General features: G+C 64.2%; 2 long non-coding RNA genes across 2 annotated transcripts; both read left to right on the forward strand.

The window, feature by feature from the left end:
* Positions 1–4,537: 4,537 nt before the first annotated feature.
* On the forward strand, positions 4,538–6,677 carry LOC140000364 (uncharacterized). Its single transcript, XR_011805507.1, has 2 exons — positions 4,538–4,723; positions 6,276–6,677. It is a non-coding gene; the product is annotated as an uncharacterized lncRNA (long non-coding RNA).
* Positions 6,678–9,746: 3,069 nt separating this feature from the next.
* On the forward strand, positions 9,747–13,059 carry LOC140000363 (uncharacterized). The gene is made up of 3 exons (XR_011805506.1): positions 9,747–10,212; positions 10,289–10,550; positions 11,892–13,059. It is a non-coding gene; the product is annotated as an uncharacterized lncRNA (long non-coding RNA).
* The last annotated feature ends 279 nt before the right edge of the window (positions 13,060–13,338 follow it).

Below are 13,338 nucleotides of genomic sequence, written 5' to 3' on the forward strand. Positions count from 1 at the left end.
GGACTGGGATGGGAAGGGATGGGGATAGGACTGGGATGGGATGGGATGGGATTGGGATTGGAGTGGAGTGGGATGGGATGCGATTTGGGATGGGATGGGATGGCGATGGGATTGGAGTTGCAATTGGGACTGGGATGGGATGGGATTGGGATGGAGATAGGATTAGGATTGGGATGGGATTGGGATAGGATTGGGGGGGTGGAGATGGAATTGGGATGGGGTTGGTGATGGGATTGAGATAGATTGGGATTGGGACTGGGATGGAATGGGGATGGGATGGGGATGGGATGAGGATGGGACTGGGATTGGGGTGGGAAGGGATTGGGATGGGTTTGGGGTGGTGATGGGATTTGGGATGGGGATGGGGATGGGATTGTAAAGGGATTGGGATTGGGGTGGGTATTGCCAGGGATTAGGACTGGGATGGGATGGGATTGGGATCGGGGTGTGGATGGGGACAGGGATGGGCTGGGGATGGGGTCAGGATGGTGCCAAGGTGCAGGGGGGGTGACACCTCTGTCCCCCCCCCCAAGCCGAGCACCGAGCCCTCTGCCCCCACGGGACCGGCCAGACCACGGGGCCCCAGGGCTCAGCAGCAGGTCAGTGCGGCCGCGGGGGGGGCACAGCAATGGGGCCCCCCCCATTTGGGGGCTCCCTCCGTTTAGGGACTCCCCCCCCTACTCAGGGGCTCCCCCCTGTATTTAGCAGTTCCCCAATGTTGGGGATGCCCCCCCATTTTGGGGATGCCACCCCTGTTTTGGGGCTCCCCCATTTATGGGATGCCCCCCATTTTGGGGACTCACCCCCCCTAATTTGGGAATGGCCCCCATTTGGGGGACTCACCCCTCCCATTTTGGGGATGTCCCCATTTTTCAGGGTGCCCCCTCAATTTGGGGATGCCCCCCCTATTTTGTGGGGTTACGCCCCTCCCCTTTTGGGTGCATCCCGCCTATTTTGGGGCAATACCCCCCCTATTTTGGGGTTCCCCTCCTATATAGGGGCTCCCCCGTTTCGGGGGTGCCCCCCCCAATTCCGAGGACCCTCCCCCTGACGTCGCCCCCCCCCCTTACCCCCTTACCCCCCAGATGTGGACGAGTGCCGGGTGTTCGCGCCGCAGCTGTGCCGGGGGGGGGTCTGCATCAACACCGCCCCCGGCTTCAGCTGCTACTGCCCCAGCGGCTACTACTACGAGCAGGAGCACCTGCAGTGCGTGGGTGAGCACCCAGCACCCCCAGCACCCCCCCAGCACCCCCCCAGCACCCCCAGCACCCTGACCTCAGCACCCCCAGCACCCTACTTGTGCCCTGGGTGCACCCTGCCTGCACCCTGAGCACCCTACTTGCATCCTGAGCACCCTGAGCACCCTGCCTGCACCCTGAGAGCACCCTACTTGCACCCTGACTGCACCCTAAGAGCACCCTGTGCACCCCGAGCACCCTACTCGCACCTTGAGCACCCTGCCCTCAGCACCCTGAGCACCCTGCCAGCACCCCCAGCACCCCCAGCACCCCCAGCACCCTGACCTCAGCACCCTAATTGTGCCCTGGGTGCACCCTGCCTGCACCCTGAGCACCCCGAGCACCCTAATTGTGCCCTGAGTGCACCCTGAGCACCCTCTTTGCACCCTGAGCACCCGACTTGTGCCCTGACTGCACCCTGAGTGCGCCCTACCTGCACCCTGAGCACCCTAATTGTGCCCTGAGTGCGCCCTACTTGCACCCTGCCTGCACCCTACTTGCACCCTGAGAGCACCCTGAGCACCCAGCCAGCACGCTGAGCTCCCTACCTGCACCCTGAGCACACAACCTGTACCCAGAAAGCACCCTAAGAGCACCCTGGCTGCACCCTGAGCACCCTCTTTGCACCCTGAGCACCCAACTTGTGCCCTGCCAGCACCCTACCTGCACCCTGAGCACCCTGCCTGCACCCAGCCAGCACCCTGAGCACCCAACTTGCATCCTGAGCACCCTGAGCGTGCCCTGTCTGCACCCTGAGCACCCAACTTATGCCCTGAGTGCGCTCTACCTGCACCCTGAGCACCCTACTTGCACCCTGCCAGCACCCTGAGCACCCTGCCTGCACCCAGCTCACACCCTGAGAGCACCCTGCCCACACCCTTCCAGCACCCTGCCAGCACCCTGAGCACCCTACTTGCACCCTGCCTGCACCCTGAGCACCCTGCCAGCACCCAGCCAGCACCCTGAGCACCCAACTTATGCCCTGAGTGCACCCTACTTGCACCCTGAGCACCCAACTTGTGCCCTGCCAGCACCCTGCCTGCACCCTGAGCACCCTAATTGTGCTCTGAGTGCACCCTGGCTGCACCCTGAGCACCCTCTTTGCACCCTGAGCACCCAACTTGTGCCCTGAGTGCGCTCTACCTGCACCCTGAGCACCCTACTTGCACCCTGACTGCACCCTGAGCACCCTGCCTGCACCCAGCTCACACCCTGAGCACCCTGCCCACACCCTTCCAGCACCCAGCCAGCACCCTGAGCACCCTGAGCGTGCCCTACCTGCACCCTGAGCACCCTAATTGTGCTCTGAGTGCACCCTCCCTGCACAATACCTGCACCCTGAGCACCCAACTTGTGCCCTGAGTGCACCCTCCCTGCACCCTCAGCACCCTGCCTGCACCCTGTCTGCACCCCGAGCACCCTACTCGCACCCCAAGCACCCTGCCCTCAGCCCCCCGAGCACCCTTCCAGCCCCCCGAGCCCCCTTCCAGCCCCCCCCCCCGTGCCCCCCACCCCCTTGCCGACCACCACCGCCCCCCCCCCAGATAACGACGAGTGCCAGGACGAGGACGCGGAGCCGTGCATCGGGGGCCGCTGCGTCAACACGGTGGGCTCCTACTTCTGCTCCTGCGCCCCCCCCCTGGTGCTGGACGGCTCCCAGCGCCGCTGCGTCACCAACGACACCCGCGCCATGGGTGAGGCCACCCCCTGTCACCCCCCCCGTGTCACCGTCACCCCCCCCGTGTCGCCCTGTCCCCACGTGTCCCCATATCCCTGCCCTATGTCCCCGTGGCCCCCCATCCCCGTGTCCCGGCACTGTCCCCTGATGCCCCCCCCGTGTCCCCATGTCCCACATCCTGATGTCCCACGTCACCGTGTCCCCACGTCCTGTGTCCCCATACCCCCATGGCGCTGTATCCCCCATGTCCCCAAATCCCCGTGTCCCCGTGTCCCCATGTCCCACATCCTGATGTCCCACGTCACCGTGTCCCCACGTCCTGTGTCCCCATATCCCCATGGCGCTGTATCCCCCATGTCCCCAAATCCCCGTGTCCCTGTGTCCCCATGTCCCACGTCGCCTCCCCTTGTCCCACATCCCCCTGTCCCACGTCACCATATCCCCGTGTCCCCATGTCCCCATGTCCCACATCCCTTCATCCCAGTGTCCCCCATTGTCTCCCCACATCCCACATCACCTCCCCATGTCCCCACCTCACTGTGTCCCCATGTCCCCGTGTCCCCATGTCCCCACGTCCCTATGACCCCACAGCCACGTGGCCCCATAGCCTCATGTTGCCATGCACCCGTGTCCCCTACGGCCCCTTGTCCCCTCGTCCCCATGTCCCCATGTCCCTAAGGCCCTATAGCCTCACATCCCTGTGTCCCCATGTCCCCCCATGTCCCTGTCCCCCCCCCCATGCCCACGTCCCCATGCCCCCTCCCATGCCCACGACCCCCCCATCCCCTATACCCATGTCCCCATGTCCCCATGTCCCCAAGACCCCACACAGGGGGACCCCCACCCTGCCCCCCTCCTACCCCAGCAATAGGGACCCCCCCCAGACCCCCATAATGGGGACCCCATGGGCACCCCCCAGAGTGGGTCCCCCTTAGACACCCCCCCCATGATTGGGACCCCTTGGACCCCCCCCATAACAGGGACCCCTTTGCCCCCCCCAATAATGGGAACCCCTCCCACCACCCCACAACGCCCCCCCCCTAATGGAGACCCCTTGGGTACCCCCCATATAACAGTGCCCCCCCCACCTCTTTACACCCCCCCCCTTAGCATCCCCAATTTTTAGGACCCCACCCCACAACCTGCCCCCCCCCCCATTTTTTTTTCTCCCCCCCCCCCCCCCCCCAGATGACTTCGAGTTCCTCTGCAACGTCCTGCGCCCCCCCGGCCCGGGGCTGGGCCCCCCCTACGAATACGGCCCCGAATACCCCCCCCACTACGGGCTGCCCTACGGCCCCCTCCCCTTTGGGGGTCCGGGCCCCCGCCTGCCCCCCCCGGGGCTGCGCGCCGACTACGACCCCTATGGGCTGGGGGGGGGCTACGACCCCCGCGGGGACGCCCTTTACGCCGCCCCCCCCCGCTACGAGGACTTGGAGGATTTCGAGGGGTCCCGCCGGGGCCCCCCCCGCTCCTCCCGGCCCCGCAGCCCCCCCAGCGCCCCCCAGGACCCCCCCCCGTGGCTCTTCCAGCCCCATGGTGTGGCCGAGCGGCCGGGGCGAGCCAGCGAGGATGGTGAGTTTGGGGGGGGGCGGGATTGAGGGGTTTTGGGGGGGGATTTTGTTTTTTTTATGGGGAGGGGGCTGACGGGGACCCCCCCCCGCAGACCCCCGGGACGAGGCGCTGCCGCCGGAGCTGTGCGGGGTGCTGAGCGGCTGCGAGCATGGGCACTGCGTGCGGGTGCCCCAGGGCTTCACCTGCGCCTGCGACCCCGGCTACCGGCTGGACGCGGCACGCGTGGCCTGCGTGGGTGAGACACGGCCTAATCCCGGCCTAATCCGGCCTAATCCGGCCTAATCCGGCCTAGTCCCGGCCTAGTCCCGGCATAATCCCGGCCTAATCCGGCCTAATCCGGCCTAATCCGGCCTAGTCCCGGCCTAGTCCCGGCATAATCCCGGCCTGATTCCGGCATAATCCCGGCCTAATCCGGCCTAATCCGGCCTAGTCCCGGCATAATCCCGGCATAATACGGCCTAATCCGGCCTAGTCCCGGCCTAATCCGGCCTAATCCGGCCTAGTCCCGGCATAATCCCGGCATAATACGGCCTAATCCGGCCTAATCCCAGCCTAATCCGGCCTAATCCGGCCTAATCCCGGCCTAATCCGGCCTAGTCCCGGCATAATCCCGGCCTAATCCGGCCTAATCCCGGCCTGATCCCGGAATAATCCCGGCCTGATCCCGTCCTAATTCCTTCATAATCCCGGCCTAGTCCCGGCCTAATCTGGCATAATCCAGGCCTAATCCCGGCCTGATCCCGGCCTGATCCCAGCCTAATCCTGGCCTAATCCCGGCCTGATTCCGGCCTGATTCCGGCCTGATCCCGGCATAATCCCAGCCTGTTCCCATCCCAATCCCATCCCATCCCAAACCCCAGTCCCAGACCAAATCCCACCCCATCCCATCCCCAATCCCACTTTAATCCAACCCCCAATCCCACCCTAATCCAACCCCAAATCCTACCCCAATCCTACCCCAATCCTACCCCAAATCCCGATCCCATGCCCATTCCATACCCCCAATCCCAATCCCACCCCAATCCCATCCCCACCCCCCCCAATCCCATCTGCAACCCCTTCCCACCCCAGTCCGACCCCAAATCCAATCCCAATCCCACCCCAAATCCCAACTAAATCCCAATCCCGCCCCAAATCCCAACCAATCTCAGTCCCACCCCAAATCCCTTCCCATCCCAACACAAACCCATCCTAATCCCACCCCAATCCCATCCCAAATCTCACCCCAATCCCATCCGCAACCCCTCCCCACCCCAGTCTAACCCCAAATCCAATCCCAACCCCAATCCCACCCCAAATCCTACCCAATCCCAATCAAACCCCAATCCCACCCCAATCCCCCCTCAAATCCCCCCCAAATCCTCCCCAATCCTACCCCAATCCCCCCCCAAATCCCCCCCAATCCCAATCCCACCCCAATCCCATCCCAATCCCCCACAATCCCAATCCCCACCAAAATCCCACCCCAATCCCATCCCCATCCCCCTCAATCCCACCCCAAAACCCACACAATCCCAATTCCACCCCACCCCAATCCCACCCCAATCCCATCCCAATCCCATCCCAATCCCCCTCAATCCCACCCCAATCCCCCCCAATCCCAATCCCACCCCAATCCCCCCCAACCCCCCCCCCAATCCCACCCCAAATCCCACCCCATTCCCCCCCCAATCTCCCCCAATCCCCCCAAAACCCCCCAATCCCACCCCAATCCCACCCCAAATCCCCCCCAACCCCCCTTAATCCCCCTCCCCGACCCCCCCTGACCCCCCCCCTTTTCCCCGCAGACCTCGACGAGTGCTCGGAGGCCGCCCTGTGCCGGGGGGGGCGCTGCCTCAACACCCCCGGCTCCTTCCGCTGCCTCTGCCCCCCCGGCTCTGTCCCGGCGCAGGGACCCCCCCGCTGCATCCCCGCGCGCCCCCCGGCCTGAGCCCCCCCCTCCCCATCCCGGGGGGGGGGCCCTGTATTTATTGTCTGTATATATCGGAGCTGGGGGGGGGGGGGGATGGAGAGACACTGGGGGGCACCGTCCGGCATCCCCCCCCCGCCCGCTGTGGGGTGAGGTGGGGGGGGGCTCCTGGGGGTGCCCATGGGGGTGCCCGGCCCCCCGCTCCCTCCCCCCCCGTCCATGTGAGCCCCCCCTCACTTCCCCCCCAATTTTTACAGAATAAAGGTTTTCTATAAAATGAGCTGGGGGGGGGGGAGTTCTTTCATCCTAATAGGGTCGGGTGGGGGGGGGGCTGTGGTGTCACAGGGACTGGGACCCCAAATGGGACCCCCCCCTCATGAGTCTGGACCCCTCTACTTGGGACTGGGACCCCTCTATGGGTTTGGGACCCCCCCCAGTGGGACTGGGACCCCCCCCATGTATCTGCTCCCCCCCTCAATGTGTCTGCCCCCCCAATGGGACTGGGAGCCCCCCATGTGTCTGGGACCCCTCCATGGGTTTGGGGACCCCCCCCAATGGGATCAGGATCCCCACCCCAATGGTGCTGTGACCCCCCCCCCCCATGGGTCTGTGACCCCCCAATGGGACCGGGAACCCCCCTATTGGACCTGGGACCCCCCCCATGTGTCTGGGACCCCCCCCATGTGTCTGGGACCCCCCCCCCATGCATCTGGGACCCCCAACCCCCCCCAGTGACCACAGCGAGCCCGTCGCGCTTCGAGCCCCCCGTTTATTGCCCCCCCTCGTCCAGCAGCCCCCCGTCCTCCTCGGGGGGGTCCGGGGGGGGGCGCAGCGCGGCGCTGACCCCGTGCAGCTCCAGCAGCTGCTGGAAGGCCGCCAGCAGCAGCAGCGCCGCCGTCACCCCCAGCAGCAGGTAGGCTGGGGGGGGGGGACACAGCGGTCAGAGACCCCCACCCCCCCGTGGAGACCCCCACCCCATGGAGAGATCCCCATGGAGACCCCCCCCCAATGAAGACCCAATCCGCCATGGTGACCCCATCCATGAAGACCCCGCCACCATGAAGACCCCACCCCAATGGAGACCCAACCACCATGGAGACCCCAACCATGAAGACCCCAACCACCATAAAGACACCACCAGAAAGACCCCACCCCAATGGAGACCCCAACCACGGAGACCCCAACCATGGAGAACCCAACCACCATAGAGACCCCAACCATGAAGTCCCCCAACCACGAAGACCCCAACCACGAAGACCCCAACCATGAAGACCCCACCCCAATGGAGACCGCGCCCCAGTGGAGACCCAACCACCATGGAGACCCCAACCATGGAGACCCAACCACCATAAAGACACCACCCCAATGGAGACCCCAACCACGAAGACCCCAACCACGAAGATCCCAACCATGAAGACCCCAACCATCTAAACCCCAACCATGGAGACCCCAACCATGAAGACCCCAACCATCTAAACCCCAACCACGGAGACCCCAACCATGGAGAACCCAACCACCATAGAGACCCCAACCATGAAGTCCCCCAACCACGAAGACCCCAACCACGAAGACCCCAACCATGAAGACCCCAACCATAAAGACCCCAACCATGAAGACCCCAACCATCTAAACCCCAACCATGGAGACCCCAACCATGAAGACCCCAACCATGAAGACCCCAACCATAAAGACCCCAACCATGAAGACCCCAACCACCATGGAGAACCCAACCATGAAGACCCCCAACCACGAAGATCCAACCACCATGAAGACCCCAACCATGAGGACCCCAACCATGGAGACACCAACCATGAAGACCCCAACCATGAAGACCCCACCACCATAAAGACCCCACCCCAATGAAGACCCCCCCCACCAAGAAGACCCCAACCACATAGCCCCAACCCCCACATAACCCCAACCCCAGATCCCCAAACCCCAACGCCCCCCACCCCAACGCCCCCCCCCAACCCCCCGCCCCCGCTCACCGGCCAAGGCCACCCGGTAGAGGTGGCGCGGGGGCTGCCCCTCCGGTGCCCCCGCCGCGTCCCCCAGCCCCACGGTGGTGACGGCCATGCCGCAGAAGAAGACGGCGTCCAAGAAGCTCCCGGAGCCCCCCAGGGCCCACAGGGCGGCGGCAGGCAGCAGCACGAAGCCCCCCGCCACCGCCCCCGCCAGCAGCCCCAAATGGAGCCCGGCGGCCCCCCGGGGGCTCCAACCCCACCGCGTCCTCAGGTAGCGCCGGGGCCACCGGGTGACCGGCACCGAAAGCCACCGGGCCACCACCGCCAACGTCAACACCGTGAAGGGGACGCCCAGCGCCGCGTAGGCCAAGCAGAAGGCTTTGCCCCCCGGGGACAGGGGGGCCACGGGGCCGTAGCCTGGGGGGGGGAGGGAAATTTAGGGGGGGGACCCCCCCCGGTAAGTGAAAGGGGAGGGGGGACCCCTGGGGGTGGTGGGGGGAGGTTGGGGGCTTGGTGGTGATGGGGGTCCTGGGCGAACTGGGGGGCTCTGTGGGCTGGGGGGGGCCTGGTGGGGCTGGGGGGGGGCCTGGGGGTCCCAGTGCTAAAGGGGGTCCCAAAACCCATGGGGGTCCTGAGGTTCTCAGGGGGCTCGGTGCCTATGGGGGGCCATGGAGGGTCCTGGTGCCCACGGGGGTCCTGGTGTTCATGGGGGTCCCGGTGTTCTTGGGGGGGTCCCGGGGGGGCCTGGTGCTCAGAGGCGTCCTGGGGGAATTGGTGCTCATGGGGGTCCTGGGGTTCATGGGGGTCCCGGGGGTCTCAATGCCCTTGGGGGGGTCCTGGTGCCCATGGGGTTCTTTAGGAGGGTCCCAATTCGGAGGGGGGGTCCCGATTTGGGGGCGGGGGGGCTCCTTACCCACAGTGGTGAGCAGGGTGGTGGAGAAGAAGAAGGCGGAGGCCAGGTCCCACCGCGGGGTCCCGGAGGCGTTGAGGGTCCCGGGGGGGGTCCCGAGGGTCCACGCCCCCCCCTCCAGCACCCAGAGCCCCAGGGTGCCCAGCAGCAGCAGCCCCCCCTGGGCCACCGTGTGGCCTTGGGGACGTGGTGGCCATGGGGACATGGTGGATATGGGGACATGGTCATCCTGGGGACATGGTGGCCACGGAGACATGGTGGCCATGGGGATGTGGTGGCCATGGGGACATGGTGGCCTTGGGGACAAGATGGCCGCCGTGGCCAGGAAATGGCCACGACACCTCAGGGACAGCCCTAGGGCCACCACGGCCACCGTGTGGCCTTGGGGATGTGGTGGCCACGGAGATGTGGTGGCAACAGGGATGTGGTGGATCTGGGGACATGGTGGTCTTGGGGAAGTGGTAGCCCTGGGGACGTGGTGGCCTTGGGGACAAGATGGCCGCCGTGGCCAGGAAATGGCCACGACACCTCAGGGACAGCCCTAGGGCCACCACGGCCACCGTGTGGCCTTGGGGACGTGGTGGCCTTGGGGATAAGATGGCGCTGGGGACATGGTGGATATGGGGCCGTGGGGGCTATGGGGCCATGGGGGCTATGGGGACGTGGTGGCCCTGGGGACATGGTGGCCTTGGTGACGTCATGGCTTTGGTTGCCATCATGGCTTTGGTGACGTGGTGGCCTTGGTGACGTCATCACCTTGGTGGCACGGTGGCCTTGCTGACATCACCCCCTTGCTGACGTCACGGCCCCGCGCGCCCGTCCCCATGGCAACCGCCACTTCCGGCCCCGCCCCGCCGCTCCGCCAACAGCTTCCTCCCGCGCTCCTCACGTGACCGGAAGCGGAAGCGCCATGGAGCCCCCGGGAGCGGCGGCGGGGCTCGGTGCGGACCCCCGGCGCCCCCCCCCTCCCCCGACCCCCCCCGGCCCCCCCTGACCCCCCCTCTCCTCTCCCCGCAGCCCCCAAGCGCCGCGGCCCGGGCCCGGCCCCTCCGCGGATGGCGGAGCCGCGGCCGCTCTTCGACGACACCAGCGGCGGGGCCGCCCCCCCCCCCACGGCCCGGCCCGGGCCTACGGGGCCCCCCCGGCGGCCCCCCCGGCGTCCTCCGCATCCCGCCTGCCCCCCCCCGCCGCCGCCTTCCTGGCCGAGCCCGTGTCCAGCCTGGCCGCCGCCTACGGCAGCAGCTTGGCCAGCCAGGGCCGGGACATCGTGGACCGGAACGTGAGGAGCGGGATAAGGGGGGGTGGAGGGAGAATTGGGGGGGGTGGGGGGGGGCGGCGGGGAGCTATAGGGGGCTGCGGGGGGCTACAGGGGGCTATATGGGGCTAGGGGGGCTATAGGGGGCTATAGGGGGCTCTAGGGTGCTATGGGGGGCTATTGGGGGCTACGGGGGGCTATGGGTGGCTACGGGGGGCTGTACTCGGCTCTGGTGAGGCCGCACCTCGAGTACTGTGTTCAGTTTTGGGTCCCTCGCTACAAGAAGGACATGGAGGTGCTTGAGCGGGTCCAGAGAAGGGCGACGAAGCTGGTGAGGGGCCTGGAGAGCAAGTCCTATGAGGAGCGGCTGAGGGAGCTGGGCTTGTTCAGCCTGGAGAAGAGGAGGCTCAGGGGCGACCTTATCGCTCTTTACAGGTACCTTAAAGGAGGCTGTAGTGAGGTGGGGGTTGGCCTGTTCTCCCACGTGCCTGATGACAGGATGAGGAGGAATGGGCTAAAGTTGCGCCAGGGGAGTTTTAGGTTGGATCTTAGGAAGAACTTCTTTACCGAAAGGGTTGTTAGACACTGGAACAGGCTGCCCAGGGAAGTGGTGGAGTCACCATCCCTGGAAGTCTTTAAAAGACGTTTAGATGTAGAGCTTAGGGATATGGTTTAGTGGGGACTGTTGGCGTTAGGTCAGAGGTTGGACTCGATGATCTTGAGGTCTCTTCCAACCTAGAAATTCTGTGATTCTGTGACTTATTGGCTCAGCTCTGGTCAGCAGAGGGGCCCTTAGCAAACATGGGGCAGCTTCCAGATCCTTCTCACAAAAGCCACTCCTATGGCCCCGTGCTACCAAAACCTTGCCAGGTAAAACCACTACAGGGAGGCGCATCTCATCTGGTGGTAGCAGGCCAGTGTCACATAGACCCTCCCATGATCAGCAAGCCCAAAGTTCTACCAGTTGCACCAGTCCCGAAGCTACGTGTTAATGTGATGAGTCTGCTTGTCAGCATCGATCCCCCCTATCGGAAGGACAGAGGCAAACACAACCTGTGCCCCTGATCCTTTAAGTAGTCGCCCCAAAGCCCTAAAGCCCCTTTTTTTACTAGGCATTAGTAACAAAAACTTGAACAAGGTGGAGATAAATTAACTTGGCTACAGCATTAAAGATGAGCTTTGCGCAGTGGTCAATTGCTGGCTGGCTTGAGGCGCGTGGCTGAGGGTCTCTAATGAATTGTACGACTGATTCGGGCGCGTGGACAGCGCATGTGGTTACGGGGAAAGTATATGTAGCAGAGAAAAATGGCAATAAAGGCCTTCTGCTCAAGAGGCATCGGGAGACCGTGTCTTTCATCCCTTCAGGTCTGCCCCCTTCCAACTCAGGATATTGTATGATTCCAAGTGTGGAACCCAGCATTTGGCCTTGAATGCCACGCAGCTGGATGCGGCCCGTTGATCCAGCCTGTCCAGATCCCCTTGCCCAGCTTGGTGTCGCCCACGAACTTACAGCGCCCGGTGGGGCCCATCCAGCCCAGGCACGTGTCACATGGGACCCTTGGTGACCTCCCTTGGTGACACCCCAGGGGTCCGCCTTATATGACTGCAGCTGTGGCTCGGACCCTCAGCGTCGGTGCACGGCAGTGACGGACAGGGCAGGAGCACTGGGCCTTCGAGGAGTCCCCGAGCATAGCCCACGCCTGCCCGAAGGAGCCTCCGTTTTCTATTTGAGAACTCTCCCACTCCAGAGGCTCCTTCTGAATCTGATGAGGAGGGAGGCATGCCCCCCAGGCAGCCCAGGCTGGCCTGGCAGGAGACCTGGTCTTCTGAGGGCAGCAACCGGCCAGCAGAGGACAGCTTGCTGGCAGAGGACAGCACCCCGGTAGAGGACATTTTGCCGGCAGAGGACAGAAGCCCAGCAGAGGACAGCTTGCTGTCAAAGGGCAGCAGCCCGGTAGAGGACAGCAGCCTGGCAGAGGACAGGAGACCAGCAGAGGACAGCTTAGTGGTAGAGAACAGAGGTTTGACAGAGGACAGCAAGAAGGAGTTGCAGTTGGTGGATCCCAGTGAGTCGTGAGTCCTCTCTGTACCCCTCCCTGCCACTGTAGGGGTGGACAAAAACACCACCTGAACTCCCACTCCATCCACTACCCGTCCCAGTCCCCTAAAGTCCCGCTCGATAGTCTTCAGGCTTCTATCTTCAGTAGTATCACTGCCGGCCTGGACTATCAAAAGACGATAGTAATCAGAGGGGAAAACCAGGTTGGGAAGCTTTCTGGCAACGTCCATGACCCTAGCCCCAGGGAGGCAGCAGACTTCCCTACGGGTAGGGTCAGGCTAACAAATAGGGCCCTCTGTTCCCCTCACAAGGAAGTTGCCTTCTCAGGGGAACAGAGGGAACTTCTCAGGGTCCTTGGTGGCCTCCAAGTTAGCTCAGCGTCATGGCACCGAGTCACTGTGAAGGAGCTGCTGGAATAACGAGACAACAACCTAGTTCTATTAAAATATATATTGCTCTTTTGAGGACTGCTGCGGGGCTAGCGGCACCACAGCAGTGGAAATCTCCGTCCTGACATTGCCTTATGCCTTGACGTCAGGATCAGGGTGGTTTGAACTGCCAGGGAACAGACCATGGGTTCCGGGTCGTTCTCTGAAGGCCGGAGGACTGCAAAAGAAAGAAGAGCAGAGATGAAAACTCACTCCTTGCAGAGATCCCCAGGCATCCCCTGCAGAGCATGCCAGCCCCACTCGACTCTTCCCCAGGCCAGGAGGAGCAGGAGGGACAAAGGAATCCGTTGAAAGCTGCTGCTCA

Source organism: Anas platyrhynchos, chromosome 33, assembly GCF_047663525.1.
Source record: "Anas platyrhynchos isolate ZD024472 breed Pekin duck chromosome 33, IASCAAS_PekinDuck_T2T, whole genome shotgun sequence".
NCBI classification, from domain to species: Eukaryota; Metazoa; Chordata; class Aves; order Anseriformes; family Anatidae; genus Anas; species Anas platyrhynchos.